Source organism: Lygodium microphyllum, chromosome 28 (genome assembly GCF_053477565.2).
Source record: "Lygodium microphyllum isolate KBCC chromosome 28, Lygodium_microphyllum_v1.1.10, whole genome shotgun sequence".
Lineage (NCBI taxonomy): Eukaryota > Viridiplantae > Streptophyta > Polypodiopsida > Schizaeales > Lygodiaceae > Lygodium > Lygodium microphyllum.
Genome location: NC_141162.1, coordinates 85,440,685 through 85,465,983, shown reverse-complemented (window position 1 = coordinate 85,465,983; position 25,299 = coordinate 85,440,685). Strand labels below are relative to the sequence as shown.

Sequence of the window (25,299 nt, the reverse complement as noted above, 5' to 3'; positions counted from 1 at the left end):
ATGAAGAACCTGTTTCAGTCATTTACCATGTATATGTAGCAGCAAGTTCATGCAAAACGTGACAGTGATGCTATGGATGCTTTGAAAGCTGTCCAACAGGAGATGAAGCAGTTTAATGGCCAGCAAGTGTCAACTTACCTGCATTTGTATGAAGAAAAGATGAAGTTTTTTGGGGTTTCTCAAGATGTTTGGAGCCGCTACTTCTTGCGGATCGTGGTGCGCGCTCTTGAAGGTCGAATTGCAGAAATTCAAGAGGCACATGCAGGTTGGGCTGAATTTAAAAAGGCATTAAAAGATGAATATTTCCTGGAGGATACAGGTCTTATGAATCGCAGGAATTTTTTAGCATGGGTTTCTATGCCTAATAAGGGACTTTCTGTTACCGCTCTTCTGCGAGAGTTTGAAAGCCGTTATGATCAGTTGGATGGGACTGAACAGCAAGCTTTGGAGATGCAGAAAGTGGAGTTATTTTTGCAAGCTGCAGATGCTGATTTACAGGAAAAGTTGGATGATCTTTTGGAAGATCAAGCTACTGATTCAGGTTTAAAGACTGAGTGGAGACATGTCATTGATGCTGTGAATGCTCTTGTTAAGAAGCAGCGCAGGAGAGTCAGATTGCATCAAAATACAGGATCAGTTCCTGAAAAATCTTTGGAGACTTCTTCTTCTACCCCTGCTGCGGCTTCTTTGCCTAAGCCTACTCCTCCTGTTGTGAATCCACCAGTTCCTGCTGCTCCAGTGCCCTTATCTGTAGATGATGTTATTAAAGGCTTGGCGGATTTGACGATTGAAGCAGTCAAAGCTGAAGTTGGTAAGTTAAAGGAGCAAATTATGTATGTACCTGCTGTAGCACCTGCTCCAGTGACTACTTTTCCAGCTGGTCAAAGGAAAGGGCGACGATGTATTTGGTGTGATAGTACAGAACACCAACACTGCAGAGATTGTGATGCTTTTCAGGAAGCACGTAAGAAGAATGTAGTGTTCTGGGGACAAGATGGGAAGATATGGCTGACAGAGACTGGCGCTCCTCTTGACACGAACTTTGGTAAGGGAGGTATGAAGAAGCTTGTTGATGATATGGCTGCGCGATCAGCTTATGTGAGTGTTAGAGGAGATGCTTCAGCTTTTGGAGTCCAGCTTGAGCAGAAATCTGATGGAGACTCTGCTTTATGGTCTTCTGCCTTGGAGATAGCGAGAAGAGGGAAAGTTCAAACTTCTACTATGACTTGTGTGGGCTCTAGCATCCGAGGAGAAACAGGATGGGATTCTCCTGTTGACAGGTATTCTATTTTTGCTTATATTGCTAAAACGCAGGGTTTAGATGCCATGGTTGAAGAAAAGAGAAGAAGAGATGAGGAGGGTCCTAGTTCCTCCAAAAAGACTAGAGGGGGTGACTTTGTTTCACCACCTGTTACAGCTCCACCTATGTCAAATTCTCCAACTCAAACAGGTTCCGATCAACCAATGGAAGACAAGCAGAAGGAAAAGAGGCAACCAAGAAAAGAGCCAGGATTCAAGCTCTTGTCAGACCTTGATATGCAAACGGATATGAGTAAGATTTTTCATGAAAGAATTTTGAATAGTGAAGTCACTTTTACTGTTGGAGAGGCTCTTGGGATTGCTAGAAGAGAAATACAGGAACAGATGCAGGATCTTTTGCGGAGGAAACGACATGCGATGGAAGGACCTGCTTTACAGGGATTGTGGCATGGAGCTCTTGGGAAAGAGCATGATGATGCAGTGATGGTTGAGAATGCTTCTGTTAATCCGCAATCGGAGAAAATAGTGCAGCCTATGCAGTATGAAGATGATGAGACCCCTATTCTCATTCCTCGCAGCCATTTTTCACGAAGTCATTGGGCTAGAGCAACCACTGAGACAGTGGTAAGGATTGGAGAGAAACAAATTCCCTTGATTGCTTTAGTTGATCATGGTTCTGAGATTAATCTTATTGCTCGAGGTGTTTATGAGAGTGGCAAGTGGCCTATGGATGCAGAGCATGGCTGGCGCATGAGAGCCGCCAATAATACTTCTGGTGATATGTATGCTGCTTGTCCGAGTATCAGAATTTCTATTGGTAATGTTGAAGAGGATTATCATTGCTTTGTTCAGGATTCATGCTCTTATCCGATTATTCTTGGACAGCCTTTCATTACAGAAGCAAGAATGGAAACAAAAGTGATGGATGACGGATCAGCTTATGCGCGGATACGCAGTAAATATGGTATGCGAGCTGTTCAGTTTATGACTGTTGGGGTAAATCATCCGAGAAACAGGGACTCCTTGCGTGAGGCACCACTACCTGCGAAGGAGTTGGATTTTCATTAGGTACCGCTGTCTTGCGAGACGCCAGTGGTACGGAGCGGAGAAAAGAGGAGATCTCGCCTCCTGGCAGCCAGTCTTTCTCCAATAACTTTGTTGGGTTTACTTCAGATAGTTCAGTAAGTTATCAGAAAATTTCCGATTTGCCTAGAGCTGCCAGGCAGTACATTGGTCGTAAGGAGAAAGAGTTGAAGAATGCAGGTATTTTGCAAGCAGAAGAGCATGTAGATGGATTGTATGAAGGGATGTCTTATGCAGATACATTGTTTGAGATGAGAGCAATGCTGAAAACTGATGTATGCAAGGGTTCAAAGATCATACCTGTGCAAACCTTGGATATGTTTCAGGAAATTTATGGTTTTATGCTGCAAACAGAGTTAGAGGCTGAGAAAACCTAGCAAACTGAATTTATGGCTGATCTTGATCAGCTAATAGAATTGCAAAGGGCTGAATCCATTCAGCCAACAGAGTTGAATGCAGAAAAATTTCTGCATACAGAGTTTCAGGATGCGTCTATGCAGTCCATTGAGCCGAGGGCTGAATTCATTCAACCAACAGAGTTGAATGCAGAAAAATTTCTGCATACAGAGTTTCAGGCTGCACCCATGCAGTCTATAGAGCTAAAGGCTGAAATTTTTCAGCCAACAGAGTTGAAAGATGCTGAAAATTTGCAGAAATTGCAGCAAAGGAAAGAGTGCTTGAATGATGCCAAGGTTGACACAAAATATAAAACAGTTGATAAGAAGGTTAAGCCGGTTGCAGGCCCGCTTCCTTCTGACAGTGATGAACAGATTGAAAAAGCTATGAAGCAGCCTATGTTGAGGGATCCTGCAAATATTGGACATAAGTTTATAACTGAAACTCTTGCAGAATTGAAGATTGGAAATGATGATTTTTTGCTTCCAGTGGAAAAAGAATGTTTTAGAGAGATGCTTGGACGTCATGGTAAGGCATTTGCTTTCTTTCCACATGAAATTGGCTGCATTAGTCCCGAATTGGTTGCACCTATGGTCATCTTCACTGTTCCTTATATACCATGGAATATACGTCCTATACCTGTGCCTAAAGCACACTTGCCAAAACTGATAGAGTTGCTGAATGAGAAGATTAAAATGGGGATTTTGGAACCCTCTTCTGCACCCTATTCTGACAGGTGGTTTACTGTACCAAAGAAGAATGGTACTTTGAGATTTATTCAGGATATGCAGCCCGTGAACAAAGTGACAATCAGGAATGTGGGAGCTTGTGTATTTTACATGATTTGGATTCCTCATTTTGCTCATATTGCAGATGTTCTCTATCAGCTGTTTCGAAAGGGGCAGAAATTTCATTGGGATGATGAAGCTGATGGAGAAACAGGTTTACTAGAATCAGAAGATGGACTTGACCTGTTTGTGGAGTTGAATGATCCTGGATAGTTGGCACATCCGGAGGATGCGCAGGTTTAGAGGGGGTGGATGTCGTGTTGCTGCGCATCCGAGTCGTATACGCCTCCATTTCTTTTGTTGTGCATTTGTGTTAATCTCCGCGTGTGATTCATTGTTTGTGTGATGCATTTTAATAATCCGCATCCAATGTATATATTCCCTTAGTGCATGCGCATGATTTTGTTTGGATGCATGATGTGCGTGTATTAGAAAAATATGAAAAACTGATGCCAAAGGATCTTTGTCCTGCTGCTTTGAATAACAGCCAAGGCACTGCCCTCTAGCCTGCTTACAGGCTCATTCACCATTGCTCCTTTCTCACTGAAATCCTCATGAGAGATTGATAGTATATAAACTATCAGAGGCAAATATAAACTGTCAGAGGCCGTCACAGTGGCTGAACAGGTTGCGAGGAGGATGAATTCCGTCAATAGGACTGAAATGCTGATTGCAAAGAGATGTCAGACATCAGATGTTGTGGAAAATCACTACGTCAGAAGCAACGAGATGAACAGAGGGTAATATGTGAAAGCTTTTACATTGTAAAGTCTTATGGATACATCCATTGCTTGTTATGAATCAAGCTAACAGAAGAAGCAATTGATCTTTTGGTTATCTGACAAGAATGTATGGGGTCGAAAACCGTGAAAGCTTTATGCAGAACATGAACCAAAATGAATGCCCTTATTACGAGATTAAGTGGATGATGATGCTGTGTCTTGGCGGGAAGAGGGCCAGCAAAGATGTGAACCTGCAATTATGAAACCAAGTTTATGAGCAGAAAATGATTAGAAGGCACAATGTTGGGAGTATAGATCTCCTTACTCGCAGCGGACTGCTGTCCTCCAACTAGTAGACCATAATCAGACGCAGAATGACGAAAAGGAAGGGGGAGTAATGCTAATTGGAGGGAAAGAATTTGAATGAGATAGCTTTTTGGGATCTCTCGGTCTGTTTTTGGTGTCTGTGGTGGGTCTACCTGGGACCGCGAGTCTGCATTTTGGGCCGCTGGGCTTTTCCGAGAGGAGGCATGTTGAAGACGCAGAGCAGACTTATCAAGGGGAACGGCGAACAACAAGAGGATGCCACGGCTGATCCTGAAGCCTATGCTAACCTTACCCCTATGCAGAAGAAGGTTTTGGGATCTCCGTCTTAAGATGAATGCTGCAGCACAAAGTCAGCAACTTGTAGAAGACGCTGGTGAATTCCAAACAGAGCAACGCAATATGATAAGCTGACGACGATCCAACACCCCAAATATAGACGACGCTTGAGCTTATCTCGCTCATCGTCGTCGTCATCATCATCAAGAAGGTCCTTGATCATGACACCATCAACGAGAACATCAAGAAGCTTGTTTATGCAGTCAGAGGCGAGCTCTACATCCGTGCATCTGAACTGCAAAAGGAAAGGAAGGACAGCTCTGCTCGGAACCATGTATAGAGTGGGCCTCAGGGTTCCGTGCGAACAGATATTCTTCTTGCAATTATGATACAAGGCTACAATGGAGTAGAAGACTTCGTGTATGTCAGAATTGACACAAAATCGTTGCCTTGATACCAGCAAGTTTTTTTTCTACAATCCGTTGATCAAAGCTATCTATGAAGCTTTCAGACCTCCTGAGATCAACGAAATCGAAAGAAAGACCAGCTTCTTGGACATTATGGCTCTCAATCTGACTATGGCGGATGACGAGCTTCCTTGAACGTCGCCTCCTCATCTCTATTATGACAGAGGACTCCCATCGAGTCATCAGTGCTTGGCAACAGATTACTTCTACTAATGCTGGAACAACGTTACTGTGCAAGAAAATGCACAAATAAAACATGCAATAATATGTGATGGGTCAACAATCAAGTCGGGAGCTGTTATTGAACCTGGTGCTGTATTGTCTTTCAATGTTGTTGTGGGGCAGAATTTTACAGTCCTAGCATATTCAAAGATTTCTTTGATTCCTCAGCCTACTGAGGAGGACAGCAGCGATGAAGAGCTGGAGTATGTGGAGGGTGCAAGTGTTACTTCAAAGAGCCCCTCCAAACCTGTGCAAGGGGAAGATGAATCTCTGAAGATTGAGTGTTTTCTCTTCTAGAGGATGTCGCCGATGCAGCGGGACGCCTGTTCCTAGTGTGGAATTTTTCAGGATTCTCCAAGCGTGCTGCGTGGAAGTGCCTGATCTGCATACTCTGCTTCACACAGAGTAAATATGTCACTCTCCAGTCTTCAAAGTGGGAACCGAAAGGTAGCAATTGCCGTGGATCTTAGTGATGAAAGTGCATTTGCTGTCAGATGAGCTGTTGCCAACTATCTTCGTCCAGATGATTCTGTAATTATACTTCATGTCCAACCCACTAATGTCCTCTATGGGGCTGATTGGGGAGCCATGGAGCAGTTTATTGATACCAATGATGAGGATACACAGCAAAACTTTGATGAACTTACTTCAAACAAAGCAGCAGATCTGGCGAAGCGTATTTCAGATGCCAAGATTCCTTATAAAATACATGTAGTGAAGGACCATGACATGAAAGAGCGTATCTATCTTGAGGTTGAGAGGCTTGGGGTTAATGCTGTTATAATGGGAAGCAGGAAGTGGATGGCTGCATGGCCACAGCACAAGGCTTGAAAGACTAGCAGAGTAGCAACATGTCTGTGGATTAAGTGAAGTGCCTGCCTATATTCTCTCAGAAATGAATACTCTCACCTTTTTATGAAGACAATTTAATACCCTGCTTTGGCTTTGGAGATACAATCAGATTGTTCCTCATTTGTGCTTGACTGAGCATACATCTTTTGATGCCTACTAGACTCCTACTTTGTATGGAATCCTGAAAATTTGTTCACAGGAATTGTTATCGAGCTGAATTTATCAAGTGCCAATGGAAAAACTGAACTCAAGCATCTGAACGTAAAATTGAATATGTTCAAATTTTTCTGAACATAAACTTCATGTAACTCACTTGACAAGGAATATAATGACCTTTGACATCAAAAATTTGAGTTCTTCTTGTTAGCCTCATTTCTTGCTGTACCTTGAACCCCGTGTTCTGCAGCTCTCGCACGATCTCTTTGACATCGTAAAGTAGTGTTATAAACTTACTAGCATATATAGCCCCCAACCCAAACACATGCATGCTCTCTTGATAAAGGGCATGCCTAAGCACAAGTTGTTGACATTGGCACCTTTAAATCTCCATCTTCACTCTTTTCTCCTTGGGCGCTTCTTAGCTCCATTCCTTTGCAAAGCACCCACGTTCTTTGCATATAAAGCATGTAACCAAGAAGAGAGAGAATTCTACATTAATCAACAACTCAATCCCATTAGGATCATTGATGCCAGGAGGCATATTCCAAGGTGAAACAAGAGTCCTACTTCACTTCTAGTGTCTTCTATGATAATCTAGGCTATGGATCTTCAACCTTCGTTAATCTCACTCGATTCATGATGCCAAAATTAGGCCTTTCCTATGCATGTATTTTTGGTCACTGTTGTATGTTACTTGACTCACAACATACATAATGTACAAGATAATCAAATAAATTCCTCCATCATATGCTTAGTAATTAAGTTTTGATGCTAAAAATCTTGAAAACATCCAAATTCTTTAGAATCAAGCAACTACAGCTCCAATTTTGCTACTTGGAAGCCTAGATCCCTTAGCAACTTTTCTAACTCATTCAATCTTAGGTAAATAAGCTTGCTTTTGCTCACATTAGTCACAACCCCAGATAGCTCTAGAAAACTTTCATACACTTTCATCAAATACATCTACTAGTTGCCTCTCTACTTGCACAATATTGGGAAGTTATTGTTGGCAAATAATTGGGAGACCAAGTGTCTTCTTAATGGTATAGGAAGCCCCTTCCTTACTCCTTGTTTCACCTTCAAATCCAAATTCCTAAGCAAAGGGTTGGTGATTATGGTAGCGAAGAGTAATGGGACAATGGGACACCCTTTGGCATCAACATCTTTACCTCAAATGGACCTAAGCATAGACCATTTACAAATACATTCCAAAGAGGATGAAACATCCCTACATAAATTCCACGATTCCTCCTCCATCATCTATCATAGTGATGAACTCTTGTTGCTTCTTTTGCTTCATCAATTCATAAAATCAATTGGTCAAAGAACTAGTCCCATAAGATACCATTTCCCTTAGACTAAAATTTGGCAACGTTACCTCTAAGTTTTTGCAAATCCTCCATGTAATGCTCCACTTCTTTGAGAATTTGATAAAACATCCCATTGCTAGAACACTTAGAAAGAGTCATAATAATATACTCACTGCATTGCTAACTACTAACATGCAACCCTCTTTGAAGTCAATCTTGATCTTTGCCATACATATTGGTAATCTTAGTTAGGATAGCAATGGATCTCATCTAGTTCTACGTTGGATTAGACATTGGATTGTTGGTTTGTTTCCAAGAATCCTTTAGCTATAAGTTCAATCCTTCCCTTTCTAGAAAGGAGATGTTGAAAGAGAGGGGCTTCCATTTCTTTCTCCTACTAAACACATCCTTCTTGGATGGACTTCCTAGGCACCTCACATTCTAAGAGATCATAGTGAGCTAACTAATTAACATTATATCTTTGTTCAAACCTCCATAATCCAAAATAGAAAAATAGCCTTGTCAACAAAAAATTTGCAAGAAGCTTTTAAAGGGAAATTTTTTATTTCTTACCTCCATTAGACTTCAAAGAATTTAGTGGTTGAAATTATTTGTTTCCATCCTGCTTTAACTTCAGCATCTCTAGGATCACGACTGATAATTAGGTTTCTCCTTAGGTTCCTCCTTTTGAGGCTTGTTTGTTTCCTTGAATTTACCCTCCTCAACCTATGTTTTTCCCTTTTTTCTTCTTTTGAAGTTCTTCCTTATCTCCACTATTTTTTCCTTTGCTTCTTCTTATCTCAAGGCATTCCATTGCAAAGCACCCATCTTCTTTGAATTTGAAGCATGTATCCAAGAAGCGGGAGAATTTGACATCGACCAACAACTCAATCCCATTAGGATCAAAAATCTGGAGCATGTCAAGGATCTTCTTCCTCTTATCCCAAAGCACAAGAGGTCACTTGCTCCACTAGTTGATATTATTGTAGGAACATAGAGCACTCTACCTAGCACTTCTACTAGCACATAACTTCTCCATCTAGCAAAGTAGGAAGTCCATGAAAACTAGCCCATATTGGGCATTCAATTTGCAAGACCTCCTCAAGAATAAAATCAGGATGCCATGGAAGCATGTAATTAAGGCTCACTTTAAGCCAAAGAAGTGAACCCAAAACCCAATCTCCTTTTGCTTTAGATGAAAGAAAGACCCAAAAGAAGTCTAATGGCAAGCAAAACAATGTGAGCACCACTTTGATCCATAGGTGAGCCAAAACAATCTAGCAAACTCATCCTCAAGGGGGACCTTCCCTTAAAATACATGTACATGTTGCATAGAGAATACTTAGCATTGCTTTGCCGAATGCATGGCAACAAGGATACCACTCATGCACATAGAACTTGCTCCCCAAATTCTATTGTGACTCTCTTTTAATTCTCATTGAAACATTTTTTGTCACCCCACATCTTCTTCTCTAGCTCTTCCATATTTATGCTAGCAACAACAATGTTAGCATAATCCATCTCTATCCCATTGTCTTGCTTCTATTGCTTTATGTTAGTGCTATGTGTTCCATCATCTCTTACTCCTTGTTCAACCCCTGAATATGCTACATGCTTGAAAGTGGAAGTATATGCCACATGCTGGTAGGAAATGTTGCTTTTTTAATGAACTGAATACAACTATCCGAGTTAATAGACCATGTGCCATGACTATCTATTGAGAGCTCCCCTCTTCAAGTTTTCGCATACTCAAGAGGTTCTATGTCCTTCATTTAAGGAAAAGGCTATTACAATTTGAAATGTTTCTATTTTGCTAATAGATGGATATGCTCCTTGTTTGTAAGGGGCTCAAATAACTTTTGATAACTATTTGTGCCTGTATGGATGCTAGGTATATCCCACACTTCAGGGGGATTTGAGGGGAATTTCAAGATTTAGAGCCATGGCATTGAGTTGAATTGAATGCGATTCTTCTTTGTTTTAATGTGACAAGGAAATATTTATATTGTTAAAAATGATATTTTATTTATGGATGTGTAAACTATTTATGCTATGTGAGTAAGAATTAAAAGTTATCAAAATGCACAAATGTATCTTATAGCACATGTAAATTTTGGATGCATACAAACATATCCATTACAAGTGTGTATTGACATTGTCTCTTTTGAGATTGACTACATGGTTGATGGTTAGGCCTATCAATTGTGATGTATATTACTTATGATGACTATGACTATGTTAGATATTCTATACAAATTTGTTTTGATTTACTATGCATGCATATTATCCTATGATCCATAGCTTCATAATTTTATCCAATAAACATGGCTATATTAGGTGATATATAGAAATTTGCCTTACTTTACCATATAGACACTTATTTTACTAGTTATAGCTTCGCATCTATCTAGTAAAATTAAAAACCTAGTTCCAATTAAAAAAACCCTAGTTACTAACTAGAAAAAAATGTATATTTACTAGTTATAAGGCTATTTACTATCTAGTTTAGTGTCTAAAGTTCCTTGTGTAATACGCCAAGTCATGGAGGCTGAAATAATCGACAATATACATCAATCCTACTTTTGTAAATCCAAAGACAATTAAGTCGTTTTTAGCACGCCATCTAACAAAACAACTCGAAGTTTAATCTTGTTTACATTTGCATTTAGTTTTTGCAATACCAAACTTGTTGCATCACAATTTTTCCAAAGATGCCCGGAATTCTATCACTTGGCCGTAGTCATTTTCACAAGATTACATGCTACTCAAATTGATTGATCCAATAGGTCTTGTGGTGAATGGAGAGATTGAACCACCAACTACCGTGATAGATGAGGCTAGGATTGACATGCTCATAACTATACTACACATAGAACTTAGAGGCATGTTGCTCCATCTTCATATCTTGCATATCATATAGGACCTCAATTAAAACACTAGCTAGACATTTGTTGCATTACTATGTTGTCATAGAATGGATAACCTAGGTTTTTGAATATCTACCCATATCATATAGGGCGTGAATTAAGACACTAGCTAGACCTTTTTTCAGAAGAATTCTGACCAGGTGCTCTAGGGTTTCACCCCCCTTTTAGAGCCAACATATCCATCATATTTGCCGTTAGAGTAGCCGAGAAGAAAGATTTGGTGCACGTTTTTGGTCTAGCAAAAAGCTTCGAGAGATGTAATGCATGGAGATTGCTTTGAGTAGTCCCAGATAATAATTTTATTTATCATCTCAAGTGCTATCAATACATAGTGGTTTGAATCATTGAAGTTTGTCTTTATATTGTGTAAAGGCTTTGGTAGATTTCAATCCCTTGCCTATTCTTTTTCTTCTCTTCTATCTCTTATTCTCTACTTCCTTCTCTCTCTAATCCCCAATGGATATGACCTTTCAACTAGAACCCCTCCGAAAGTTCTTTATCCATCAATAGGCGTTACATAATTTGTGTGATTGATTCAAGAATTGAGGTTTCAAGTGATGCCTTTTACTATTGCTAGGGACATCATTTGAGCTATGTATTTCTTTGACACTTGTAGCAATACTAGAAAACTATAAGTAACTACTTAAGAGACGTTTGTTGCTTATGTATCACACATTTTAAAATTCCAATGAGATTCAATTCATTTCTTTATACTTGATTTTGCATAACTGAACTACCACTCAACTCTTCCTCCACCTTCCTCTCTCTCTCTCTCTCTTTGTATAATAAGGAGCATTCCCATCATGTGACATATTTTCAACAAGTATATCTACCATTGTCTTGCTCTTCATGCATTAAATTCTTAGTAGGCATGCCTTCACTGCGAGTATCCTACATATCATCAATGGATGTGGTAGTTAATGATCGATCATGCATCCCTTTTCTACCATGTTCCTACCCATCATACAGTGCATTTTTAGTAGGTATACCTTCAATTTCAGTACCATTGTCCTGTCCATCATGCAATACATTTTCAACATGCATGCCTTCACTACCACACCGAGCTATAGAGAGCAACCTAATAAAAGTTCTAATGGCCAAATAGCATCTTCTTTGCCTCAACCATGGCATAGCATGGAAAGAAAAAGCCCCTAAATATAGAATATCTAGTATCAATAAAGAGCAAGAAAGTGTATTTTTTGTGGAAGCAAAGGAAGAGAAATTAAACATTTAGATGTGCATGATATATAAGTATAATTCACAAAAACAAAAATTTACATAAAAAGCATATGTGCATCTTCATCAACTACTAATGGCTACCATTTTGGTTGCATGACAAAGTAGTAATGTCACCAATAATAATGAAAAATGGTAAGAAAATAAGAGAAATATGGTTTGGAAAAAGGTTAGAAGCATATGTAGGACTAAAGGAGGCATCCATGCTCATGAAGTTTCAAAAGCTTCAAATTTGGATGAGAGTAGTAGAATGACATCAAGTTGTACTATCACAATTGGTCGCATCATATTTCTTGTACTTTGACTGAGTAAGCTACAATACCAAAAACTTTCTTTTCCTAACATACATCTTAAAGCTATGATTGCTTGCAAATGCTCTGTTTGCATTCAAAAGTGATGGTAATGATGTACATACAATATATATACTATTCAAATACTGATGTGGATAAACTATTCAGACAAAGCCAAGATTTTTTTCAATGTCACACTAGAATTGAAAACCATCAAGATAGAGTAGGTTAGTGCAGATATTTCTCAAGTATAAATGCCTCGAGGAAGTTACTATATGTTTATCCTCTACATCGCGTGCGTTCAAGGCCTATTTATAGATATCCTTATCTTTGAATGTTTTAAAAATAAAATATAACCCTTTTCTATTCAATATGTAAATAACCCCATTATATTATACCCTTTTGTATGTAAAAAATGTATAAAAGTAGTATTTTAAAAATGTCTTAATTTGAATCGACGTGATGCATACATATATTCATAAGTAACTTACTTGAGATAAATGCAATAACAAAGTGAAAGATTACCAATTTGCAAAGGACATGCATATGGTTATTGAATGGTTGTTGATGATGATCGATTCTCTCTGGCAATCTAATGCCTTGTGGCTCTAGTAAATGTACATCTTTGTAATGCTACCACTAATGATCCCTATGTGAAAGGTTTTAGCTATCTTCAATAAATGACATAAAATAGTCTCCCCTAATACACACAGACTTTAAACCACAGCCCTATAGCTCTTTGGAATGTCTGTTGCATGTTGGAAAAAACCTGATTTTGGTTGGAAACTTGATGTTGGAAACTTGATGTGGATTGTGACAAAAAGTATTAACAAGCTATTATAGGTGTTGTTGATGATGATAGATGCTATACAAACCTCCTTCTCTCAAATAACCCCATAGGCCAAAGGGCTCCCTCAATTATGAAACACAATATTGAGAAAATCTCTCCTAGCTAGGAGTGAGGGCTTTGATCTTTAATAAGAGACTGCTAGTGATATGACCCACCATTTCCCTTTGAACTTGCTTGATGAAACCCCACTATCCTCTATAGTACAAGAAAAACCACTGCAAAACTTTATCTTCATTCCCCCTTCGATTCAATCTACCCATCTCTCATTTTTCCTCTTCCCTTTTTTCATATGGCTAGAAGATGAGAAGCCTTCACAAATTGGACTGTGCAAGAAGAGGAGACAAATTCCACCATTGATCATACACATCATATAATTCATGACCATTTAGGAGATATTCATTAGCATCATTTGGAATTCTCATCAAACATCTTCTTATAAATAATCATGATTTTTCTTTCTTGCTTTGCAGCTAGCATGATTTGAGGGCCTCCACCAAACTCAATTGGCATGCTCTACTTGCAATAGTGGTGGTTCTCTCTCTCTCTTTAACTTTGAAATAGGATTTGTCATCGTCCACGCATACAATAGCCCATCTTGTAATATTCCCGAATCTAACCACGCATTCCGCATACGAATCCCCTCTTAGGTTAGGATAGTAGCATTTTTTTTTAAAAATCCCTCTCCTCCAGTCGGCTGTCATGCTAGAGAAGGGTTTAGTAAGAGTCACTAAGTTCCTTGCAGGATCTTGAAGGGGGGAGGCTCATGCGTATTGACGCGTGGGGGAGGGAGGATCCCCCGCCTCTCACCTATAAAAATGGTATGGGGTTGACCAAGGGAGGAGACGGGCTCTCGTGGAGCAAGAGAAGATGCCATCAAACTATCGAATAGAGGGAGAGAGTGGAGACTCTGTGTGCAGCCGTGAAGGAGGGAGAGAAGGTGGTCGTGAAGGAGAAAGGGAGCAGCCAAGGCCCTATTGCTGCCGTTGGGAGCGAGACGCGCCAGCAGCCGCCTTTTAACTACCGCTGCAGTCCGCCGCAGCTGCCCTGTCATCACGTCAACATGATCTGCCATTCCCCTGCTTCCACGTGACCTCTGAAAGCTCCAGAAGCTTTAGAAGCTTCTTGGAAGCTTCCAAGGTTGGGCTTCCTAAGCCTCCCTTCATGTGCCTTTTTTTCGAAGCCTTTTTTCCCCCCCTTCATTTTTCACACCTAGGGCATCCTAAAAACTACCCCCGGGATCAAATGAAAAAGCCCATTTTCGTGGCTTCAATAAGCCTTACCCTCGAAGGACTTTAAACCCCATCCCCGAGATCTAAAGGCCTTTTCGTGAGCCTTCTTATTGCCCTCGCAAGTGGGGTTTAAAAGCCCAGTTACCCCGTTGAAATCAAGCCTTTTGGCCACTTTAGGCCGGGGTTTAAAAACCCTTTCCGTGTGTGTTCCCCACTCAAATTCATAGGAGGAAACCTTCTACAGAAACCGTTTTCAAAAGACGGTGCAAGCTGTCAAAAAAGGAAAACTACGTGTGCAAAAGGAGACAACCAAGGTCATAATTGTGCATCTAAGACGGAAAGGCCGCATTCGCGATGGCTCCTTAGAAAGCCCAAGGCGCAACCACAGGAGGATCGTCTCCTAGCATCCACGTGGACATCTCACCACAAGTCCAGTTTTTGCTTCCTAATTTTTATTTTATGTTGTTATAACTCAATCATGCATGGATGATTTTTGGAGATAGGATGCATTTTCTTGTCTTAAATACTTTGATTAATTTTCAAAGAATTAGCTCACGATGTAAGAGTTCGGCCATTATTATTTTCAATAAAACAAACAAAATAAACTGAGCAGAAAATTGATATGCATTTTTAGCAAGTACTTTTATGCATTGCAATAAATTGAAATTTGATTAATGTCCATTTTTACAAACTAGAATTATGATAGTACACGCCGAAGAAATAAACCGCATATTGCAAACATCTTTTTGGAAATAATTCCTAAAGAAAGTTGCTAGAAACCATAGGAAATTGCTAGGGTTACATGAAGAAGATTTTACTCGAGGCAAGTGGCCTAAAAACTTAAATCAATGAAAGAGTGTGTAAGTGTGCATACGACAAATTCATTCAGGAATGAAAGTAGTAAAAGGCTGCATGTTTTAGCATGAATCTTGTTCGCATGTTATATAATGATTAATTGGAATTAGGCTATAGCCTAACCTATGCTTGATCTTAAACCGAAAAGTTAGGATTTGAAAATCAACTTACGCGTAGACAATAAGTCATGTGGTTATAGAAATGATAGCGTAATTATCTTCAAGAATAGATAGGTTAAATTGGCAAAAACCTAAACACCTAAAACCGCAGAGTACTCGTTTAGAAAAGTGTTAATTCAATGCAACATATCCCAAGGAACTGACTAGGGTTAGCTCGGTGAAGACATTTACCTAGTCGCACACATTGCCAAAAACTGAAACGCCTATACCCTAAATATTTACCCACATTCATGGAATGTAGGGACAGTAGGACCTACTTGCGAGAAGTGATCTACGATTTTCCTAAGAATCTCTCGCTAAAAAGATGAAACTCAAAACCCTAGTACTTACAAGTCGGCCTAATGCCATTAGGAATAGATTATTTCGTGACTCCATTTGATGGGTACATAGTCCCATAGTTGATGCGACACTTGTAATATTCCCACCCGTGAATATTGACTTCCCACACACCGCGTAAACCTCGCGCAAAGGTTATCCTTCTTGTTGGAATTATCGGCGGTGTAATGAGTGACCTGCACGCGAGAAATGGGGTCCTCCGCATTGGTAAATCAAAACCGAAAGTTCGAAACCGCAAGTCGCACAAAAACACCCTCTTGGGAGGGGCAATTTGAATATTCAAGGCAACTTCTTTTTATTTTTATCCCTTTTTCTCCAGCCGATGCACGACTAGAGAAAAGGGAGTGTGGGGGGGATGGGACATAGGAAAGTCGTGGCCTGCATGGGAGGGGGGAACCCATGCAAGGGGCCACGTGGTGGAGGCCTTCTCCCCCCCCATGCCTATAAAAACATCCGTTACGTGCTGAGGAGAAAGGCTGGGGGGATACACGTCGCCGTGCTGAGAGGGGGATGCTAGTCGTGCAGAAGGGAAGGCTACGTGTTGGAGAATCGAAGGAGGAGGAGGCTGCCGTGACCACCGACTGCTGCGCCACCAGAAACGCCGCCAATGCTGCCGTGACCACCGACTGCTGCGCCACCAGAAACTCCGCCAATGCTGTCGTGACCACCGACTGCTGCACCACCAGAAAGTTGGTACCCAGCTTATCATGTATTTTTACTTTACCAATAAAAGATAGAGTGAGTCGCATGTTTACGTGTATTGTGGTAGTCGAAACCATTTTTCTTCTTTAGATCTAGTTTATTGTCTCTAGGGAAGGATTAATCCTTGTCGCGAGACAAGCATAGTGAATTACCCAAATCACCTAGCCGCAAAGGATTCGTATGGGCATGGTTCAGTCAATACGATAGATACCCCAAACACTAACTAGGGATTAGCATGTTAAGGATTCGGCCAAGTTTTCCAATTGTCGCTAAGTCGAAACCTTCATGCCCAATGGTCCTAACCACATTCCCAAAATGTTGAGTTAATTGGATGCTCATGCAAACAATAATCTAGGGTTCCTACCTTAAGGACCAATCGCTCAAAATGATGAAACTCGAATTGAGTTGGAACCCTAGGACTAAACGTTGTCGATCTAGTGAAATTAGGGATGGGACGGGTAAAAAGACACCCTAAACCCTGCATCTCGTCTGAAGATAATTCCGTGACCAGAAAACGCCATTCAATAGGTGAAATGGTCTCTTGGAATGGAGGCGACACTTGTGCAACAAGTTGCAACGTCGCATAGCCTCGTGGTTTGATCGCAAGGAAGTTTTGCCATTCCTTGGAATGGGGTTGGCAAGTTCTTGCGCAAGTTTAACTTGCAAGGGGATGGTTAGTCATCCTGTTACATCGCCCTCATTAGGGAAAATTTGCCAAGTTAAGGGAAGTTAAGTAATTGCTCGGACGCAAATGATTAATCAATAAATTAAAGTGACATGGCCGCCGGGATTTACTATTAATAAAACCTAAAGCATTGGATAAGTTGGGTTAATAGGGTATGACCCTAACCCAAAGACAATAGGAATCTTGCCAAGTTGCAACTGATTCCGGATCGAATGCTGGATGCATTTGGAGAGAAGGATTCACTCCTTAACAGTTTGCCAACTAAACAACCACTGGAATTGATTGTGCTTGTAACAGTTTAGAAAGCACTGTTTGCATTGTTTGTTCAAGGAACTAAAGGATGAAAGATATATAAATGCTTCAGGTTGAAGGCCTGAAGGGAGTGGCAGCTCAGTTACCCCCGACTGCCTGCCTGACCCTAACCAAGGGGGTTGTTGACCGCGCCGCGAACGTGGACCGAACCCGCCGCGAGAGGTCTTTCCGTTGAGCTCTACTTGGAGCAGGAGGACGCTTGGGTGCCAGGGGGGGCTCTGGCCGTAAATCCCTCGCCTTTCGGGTCCTGCACAAGAGGCTGACGTGACTCGGGATTGGATCTCGAGGCCCGCATACTAGTCTACGGGCAGAAGCTTGGAATAGTGATCCCTAGCGGATTACTGGATAGCCTTCGGGCGGATTATGAACAAGCCTACGGGCAGAACCTCTGTATTTCAAAGATAAAATGATGATATGATAATAAAGAAGTTGTTTGATATTGTTTTTCTATGTCACATGATAAGATTACGTGAAGGAACCAGTGCTTAACGGGATTAATCAAGGAAGCTGTTTGTTATATGTTAAATTAATGTGTTAGGTAATTACATAACTAAAACAAACCGAGGAAAGTGCGGAGGATGGACCATGGGTCCGTCCTATGGATGGGTGGTCCCGGTTAGCCGGGAACTTTTCTCAAAATCACTCGATGAATAGCGGGATGATCATCATCATCAAAGCTAATAATGAGAACGATGACCTAGAATTACATCCTACCCGATTTACGCTGTTTTAGGGGAACGGAATGGGACTATGCTTTATGGCAGAGAGGTTGAGCCTTGCATCCCTCTCGTTTCCCACTCTCCTTGAACCAAGTGCAGCGTGAATCCGCTTCGGACCTGGTGTTCCTGCGTAAAGTAGTTCGCTCGGGTCCTACACTAGTTGCTGTTAGCTAATGACCAAACAGGGAAACCCTAATTCCGGTCGATCCTAAGTGGGAAACGGCCAGGATACTTCCGCTACATGGTAGACGCGGGAAGACCTAGATTGCAAAACCCGTAACATTCCAAGGGAGTGTCGGGCGGAGTTTTCTAGACATTCTTCCCGATGGACTACTAAGACGTGTCCTAGATGATTCTAGTGGACACGTTACAGTTGGTATCAGAGCCGACCCACAATGGAATTGTTTTGATGAGATCTCAATAAAAATGAAGTAAAGAAATTGTTACTGTCCAAACATTTCCTCATCTACAATACTGTCTTGCAGAACTATGAAGCGTGGAACAAGTTTTTGGTGTTCCGGATCATGTTTATGACTGCAATGCATTCTCCGCATTATAGGCAGAGAATTGAAATGATGAACATCCTGGAGCAGATTTATAATCCATCACCTTTATATATAGAACGAAGATGGACTGGGTCTTTAGGAATCTACTACATAGCTGCCCACCGGTTCGCTTATTTACAAACCAACCTAAAGAGGATCAAGTGGTTGGAAGATTTGAAAGTCGTGAAGCTGTTCATTTTTGTGGAAGCTCACGTAAATTCGACTTTGCATATTCGAGGTCGGAGGGTTGAATTGAACTCATATGTATATGAGGAAGTAACCCGTGTAATTCCAGCTGATAGGATTAAGGTGTTGGGCCGCCATAGGAAGTATGGATTCCAGCGGAAAGGATATCCTGAACTTCCGATGAATTATCGATTCCTAAAGATTCATGACCCAAAACCCTACTATTACACAGTTCCTGTAGACAAATCCAATACAATGTTGTTCTCCCCAAACTGAATGTAATGATTGGATTATCATCACATGAGATGTTGTATAAGGCTACGCCCATGTAAATATAAAAAAGGACTTTCTTTATCAATATCCGATTGTGCATCAGGGTTGTTGCGAAAAGCTAAGTAGCTTCATGATTTACGAGATAGCTGAACTAAAGATAAGCTAAAGTCAACTATCATATAATAACATTAAGAAAACTTTTACCCAGGCACAACCCCAAGTACAGGTTCCAAATTCGCCCCCTACATCAAGTACGGATGTGATCCAGGAGAAGAAGTTCCTCCTCAAGCAGATAAAGCCACCCGAGTTTGACGGGAAGGGCAGATTCGTCCAGTCTGATGCTGAAATTTGGATTGAATCTATGGAGGATTACTTCGAAGCAGCTGGTATTGCACCTACCAATCAGGCCATGCTCGCCAAATTAAAACTCACCGGTGAAGCTAGATTATGGTGGAAACAATGGTGCAGGGATCAAGGGACTTCAGAGGGGTCCGTTACCTGGGAGAAGTTAAAGCAAGCCGTGCAGGGGAGATATTTGCCACCTGCATATCGTACACAGAAAATGAATGAGTTCTATGAGCTAAAACAGTTAGGACTCACCCTTGACGCATACTACTCTAAATTTGTCTCACTCTTAAAGTATGCGCCACAAATGGACACGACACAGCAGGTGTCCAAATTTTGCGCGGGCTTAAATCCACCTGTAAATACTCGTCTCGAATCTATGCGTCCATCTGACCTTCAGGATGCACTCATTCGAGCGGCACCTATAATTCAGGAAGTGCAAGCTAGACCGAGGGGTAACAAAAATTGGTCTTATAGCGACCCGAACAGAGGGGCATTTAGACCCCAAGTTAAGAGAGTTCAAGGCCACAATTAGGGACAAAGGAAGAAAGCAAGGACAAATAACGTCAATAACTTTGTTCCTACTCACAGTAATGGCCGAAACCTTCGATGTTTCCACTGCAACGAACTCGGTCACTTCAAAAGGCAATGTCCCAAGCTCAGCGAGGGACACCGTCAAGGTGCAGGCCGCGGTCAAGGAGCCGCCACCCGTGGAAGAGGGAGAACTGCCTGCATTACCAATAGGCAAAGATGTGAAGCAGAAGAGGAAGATCCGACTATGGAAGCGGAATTCGAAAGAGCGACAGTCCATGCCGCTTTACACAAGAAGGGGCCGAATCGCCAGTTCTCGGTGATTCAAACACCGTCGGACTATCGAGGTAAAGGTTTCAAAACCTTGATTGATTGTGGCAGTACACATTCCTTTATCTCACCAGCGTGTGCTAAGAGATTAGGAATAGCCACATTAGAAGCACCTACCCTACTTGTGGAATTGGCAAACGGTCGTGAGGTAACTTGTACCAGGCAAACTGCTAAGGAGGAGTTCTATCTGGGAGGAAAGAAAACCTCAGTCAAATTCAGAGTCATGAATTTAGGTATCCACGAGTGTCTACTCGGGATGGATTGGCTTAAGCCTAATGACGCTCACATCCACTGTGGGAAGGGTCAAGTTTCCTTTCGGAACTCTGAAAAAGAGTTTGTTACGACTCAAGGTGAAGCAGGAGTGCCAAGAATCCAGTTAGCCAAAGTATCGCGGATCATAAAAGGGGCTAGAAAAGGATTACCTGTGTACCTGATCAAACTCAATAAATTAGATCAAAGCCAAGAGTCTCATGAGGAACCCTCTTGGCTAAAAGAACACGCTGACGTATTCCCTGAGGAATTAACTGAACTTCCACCTCCAAGAGAAGTTGATCATGAAATAAGGCTAATACCTGGAGCTGCGCCAATTGCAAAGAGACCTTATAGAATGTCCATTCCAGAAGCTATTGAGTTGAAGGAACAACTCAAGCAACTGTTAGATCAGGGTTACATCCGGCCTAGCAACTCACCATGGGGAGCTCCAGTACTATTCCAGAAAAAGAAAGATGGGACACTTCGACTATGTATTGATTACCGTGGGTTGAATCAATCAACAGTCAAGAACAAGTATCCTATTCCTAGAATAGATGAGCTTCTCGATCGCCTTCAAGGTACAAAGATCTTCTCCAAAATTGATCTCAGGTCAGGTTACTATCAAATTAGGATCAAGGATGAAGATATTCCAAAAACGGCCTTCAATACAAGATATGGACACTTTGAATTTTTGGTTATGTCATTCGGGCTTACAAATGCACTTGCCACCTTCAATAGATTAATGTAGGATATTTTTAGACCATATCTTGATGATTTCGTGCTTGTCTTCTTCGATGACACTTTAGTCTATTCTAAACAGGAAGAAGATCATGAATCTCAACTTCGGATTGTCCTTGAGAAAATGAGGTCTCATAAGCTATCTGCAAAAATGAAGAAGTGTGCATTTTTCAAACGTCAGATTGAATATCTAGGATTCATAGTATCATCAGAAGGAATATCAGTAGATCCAGCCAAAGTCAGAGATGTGCTTGAATGGCCAATACCAGTATCCGTCAAAGAAATACGCAGTTTTCTTGGCTTGACAGGATGGTATAGGGTCTTTATCAAAAACTATGCTTTGATTGCAGCACCTCTTACCGACTTACTAAAGAAGCAGACTTCTATTACATGGTCAACTCCCGAGCAAAATAGCTTCGACCAATTGAAGCAATGTTTGGTATCAGCACCTATTCTGAAACTTCCTGACCTCAATAGGGAGTTCGAGGTAGTAACTGATGCCAGCATTCTTGCCTTGGGGTGTGTACTTATGCAGGAAGGTCATCCAGTAGCATATTCTTCAAGGAAATTGAAGAGTCATGAAAAGAATTATGCCACGCATGATCTGGAGTTATTAGCTGTCATCCATGCTCTAAAGCTTTGGAGACATTACCTCTTGGGTAACAGGTTTACTCTAGTAACCGATCATAAGAGTCTCAAATGGATTTTTACCCAAAACGAGCTCAACATGAGGCAACGTCGATGGATTGAAGTATTGGAGGAGTATGATTTTGAAATCAAGTATCGACCAGGGAAAGAGAATGTAGTTGCCGATGCACTCAGTCGCAAGGCATTCCTAAATTCCCTAATCTTGCAGAATCCATCAACGGCCAGATCTCTGGCTACAAAGGTATCTATGCCAAGAAACCCTATACTGGAACTAGCTAGAGAGGAAGCAAGCCATGATTTGGCCTACCAAACAATGATAAAAGAAATAGCTACCAAGGAGCAGAATCTGAAGTCACAAGCTAAGTATCGGGAATTTTCCATTGATAATGGACTTGTCTACTATAGAACAAGGCTATGTATACCAACAAGCCAGTCACTTAAGCAGAAGATATTATGGGAAGCTCATGATTCCCCTTTCGCAGGACATCCTGGCTATGCAAAAACTCTTAATGCAGTTAGGAAGAGCTACCATTGGGAGAGGCTCAAAGGTGACGTTCTCAAATATGTCACTGAATGTTTGTCTTGCCAACGTATCAAGGCTGAACATGTCATGATGCCATGAAAATTGCAACCACTTGACATTCCCCAGATGAAATGGGATTTCATCAGTATGGATTTTGTGGTGGGCTTACCCCAAGTCCAAGGAGGATACAACTCCATTATGGTTGTAGTTGACATGCTTACTAAGGTTGCACACCTGATTCCAGTAAAGACAAACTATAAAGCCTCCGACATTGCAAGAGTGTTTATCAAGGAGATATTCAAGTTACATGGGTTACCTAGAAGGATCATTAGCGATCGAGATTCTCTCTTCACTTCACACTTCTGGAGAGCTATCTTTGAAGCTATTGGAACTCAACTCTGTTTTAGCACCGCCTACCATCCCCAAACGGATGGACAAACAGAGCGAGTAAATCAAATCATTGAGGATATGCTTAGGGCTTACTGCTGTCGAGAGCCGAAGAGGTGGATTCAGTACTTGCCGTTAGTAGAATTTGCCTACAATGCTTCTTACCAGCAGAGCATTCAAATGACCCCTTTCCAGGCATTGTATGGTCATGATTGTCGAAGTCCCCTAAATTTTTCTGATCCTACCCTGAGAGTGGAAGCTTCAAGACAAATGTTGGAGGACATGGATGACCAAATAAGGTCAATAAGACAAGACATACAAGCAGCCAAAGATAGACAAAAGGCATATGCGGATTTGAAACGCCAAGAGAGGATCTTCGGAGAAGGAGACATGGTCTTCATTCGTGTACGGCCGAAAAAGAGTTCTCTATCTCTAGGACAATGCAAGAAGCTAAGTCCAAGGTATTGTGGGCCGTATAAAATCCTCAAATGCCTGGGACCCAATGCTTATAAACTGCAACTTCCAGATAACCTAAAAGTTCACAATGTATTCCATATTAGTCTCTTAAAAAAATATGTGCCCAACCCTAATCATGTACTTGATGACCAACAAATTGTAATGCCTAGTCAAGGAGTCCTTGAACTAAGACCGGAAAAGATTTTAGATGTTAGGGAGAGACGGTTGAGATCTAGAACCTTGAAAGAATGCCTCGTCCAGTGGAAAGATTATCCCGAAGAGGATGCTACCTGGATGGATGAAAGCTCTCTCTATCTTTAATATCCCCAGTTTATCTCGAGATGAGGACATCTCGATTCTTCTAAGGGGGAGAGAATGTAATATTCCCACCCGTGAATATTGACTTCCCACACACCGCGTAAACCTCGTGCAAAGGTTATCCTTCTTGTTGGAATTATCGGCGGTGTAATGAGTGACCTGCACGCGAGAAATGGGGTCCTCCGCATTGGTAAATCAAAACCGAAAGTTCGAAACCGCAAGTCGCACAAAAACACCCTCTTGGGAGGGGCAATTTGAATATTCAAGGCAAATTTTTTTTATTTTTATCCCTTTTTCTCCAGCCGATGCACGACTGGAGAAAAGGGAGTGTGGGGGGGATGGGACATAGGAAAGTCGTGGCCTGCATGGGAGGGGGGGAACCCATGCAAGGGGCCACGTGGTGGAGGCCTTCTCCCCCCCCATGCCTATAAAAACATCCGTTACGTGCTGAGGAGAAAGGCTGGGGGATACATGTCGCCGTGCTGAGAGGGGGATGCTAGTCGTGCAGAAGGGAAGGCTGCGTGTTGGAGAATCGAAGGAGGAGGAGGCTGCCGTGACCACCGACTGCTGCGCCACCAGAAACGCCGCCAATGCTGCCGTAACCACCGACTGTTGCGCCACCAGAAACGCCGCCAATGCTGTCGTGACCACCGACTGCTGCACCACCAGAAACGCCGCCAAGGCTGCCGCCATACTTCCCTACCATCATCCTAATCACCTCCTCCTTCCTTCGACATTCCCTCCTTCCATCATTGGTCACCCTGTCTTCCACGTGGTTTCCAGAAATTCAAAAGCCTATTAGAAGCTTCTTAAGAAGATTCTAAAGGGATAAGGTCCATAGGCCTTGTTCCTATGTGCCCTTCCCCGATTTAAAACCGCCGATTAAAGAACCGGGTGCATTAAACTCCCATTCTTACGCGAGGAGAAGGTATCGACTCCTGACTGTCTCGAAGAGCAGGAAATCTGCGGGGTGCGTAATCACGTCTACAATGGCTCCCAGGAAGACGCAAGGCGCGGCCACGGAAGGTTCCTCCCCGGACTTACACGTGGATATCACCGCGGAGCCACAAATCCAGGTTCCGAAAATATATTTCCACATGAAGAGATGTTTTAAATACGCTTAACTCCATAGGGAAATTCATACTACGTTATCATTAATTCATGGGTAGTGTTAATAGTACATTCGATAAAATATAGATAAAGGGTCCGTGCATATCATGCATCTATAAAGTTATGAAATGAAAGCACCTATGCATGTTCAAATTTACCAAGCCAAATTAAGAGGCAATTGAGGAAAATTTTTCTAATTGATCGATTACTAGAATTATCTCATGGCATGAAATGGAGTTATTAACATTTTTAATATGATGAACGTGAGTTGTCTATCTATCGTACGACCTTAGTATTATGTTGCCTTATCATGCATTTCAAATTAGCGAGCCTAGAACACCTACCGCCTATCATTATATGGCTGAAGTTATTAAGTGTATTTTTGACTAGTCATGGAAAGAATAGGCATATGTCGCAATTTAGGAAAAATCTTTATTGTAATGGTTCTTGGGGAAAAGTTGTTAACACCCGTAGG

At 41.5% G+C, this 25,299-nt stretch overlaps 1 pseudogene; it reads right to left on the bottom strand.

Moving 5' to 3' along the window:
• Window positions 1-25,299, bottom strand: part of LOC148011707 (protein NARROW LEAF 1-like) — a 167,455-nt pseudogene that overhangs the window by 8,478 nt on the left and 133,678 nt on the right.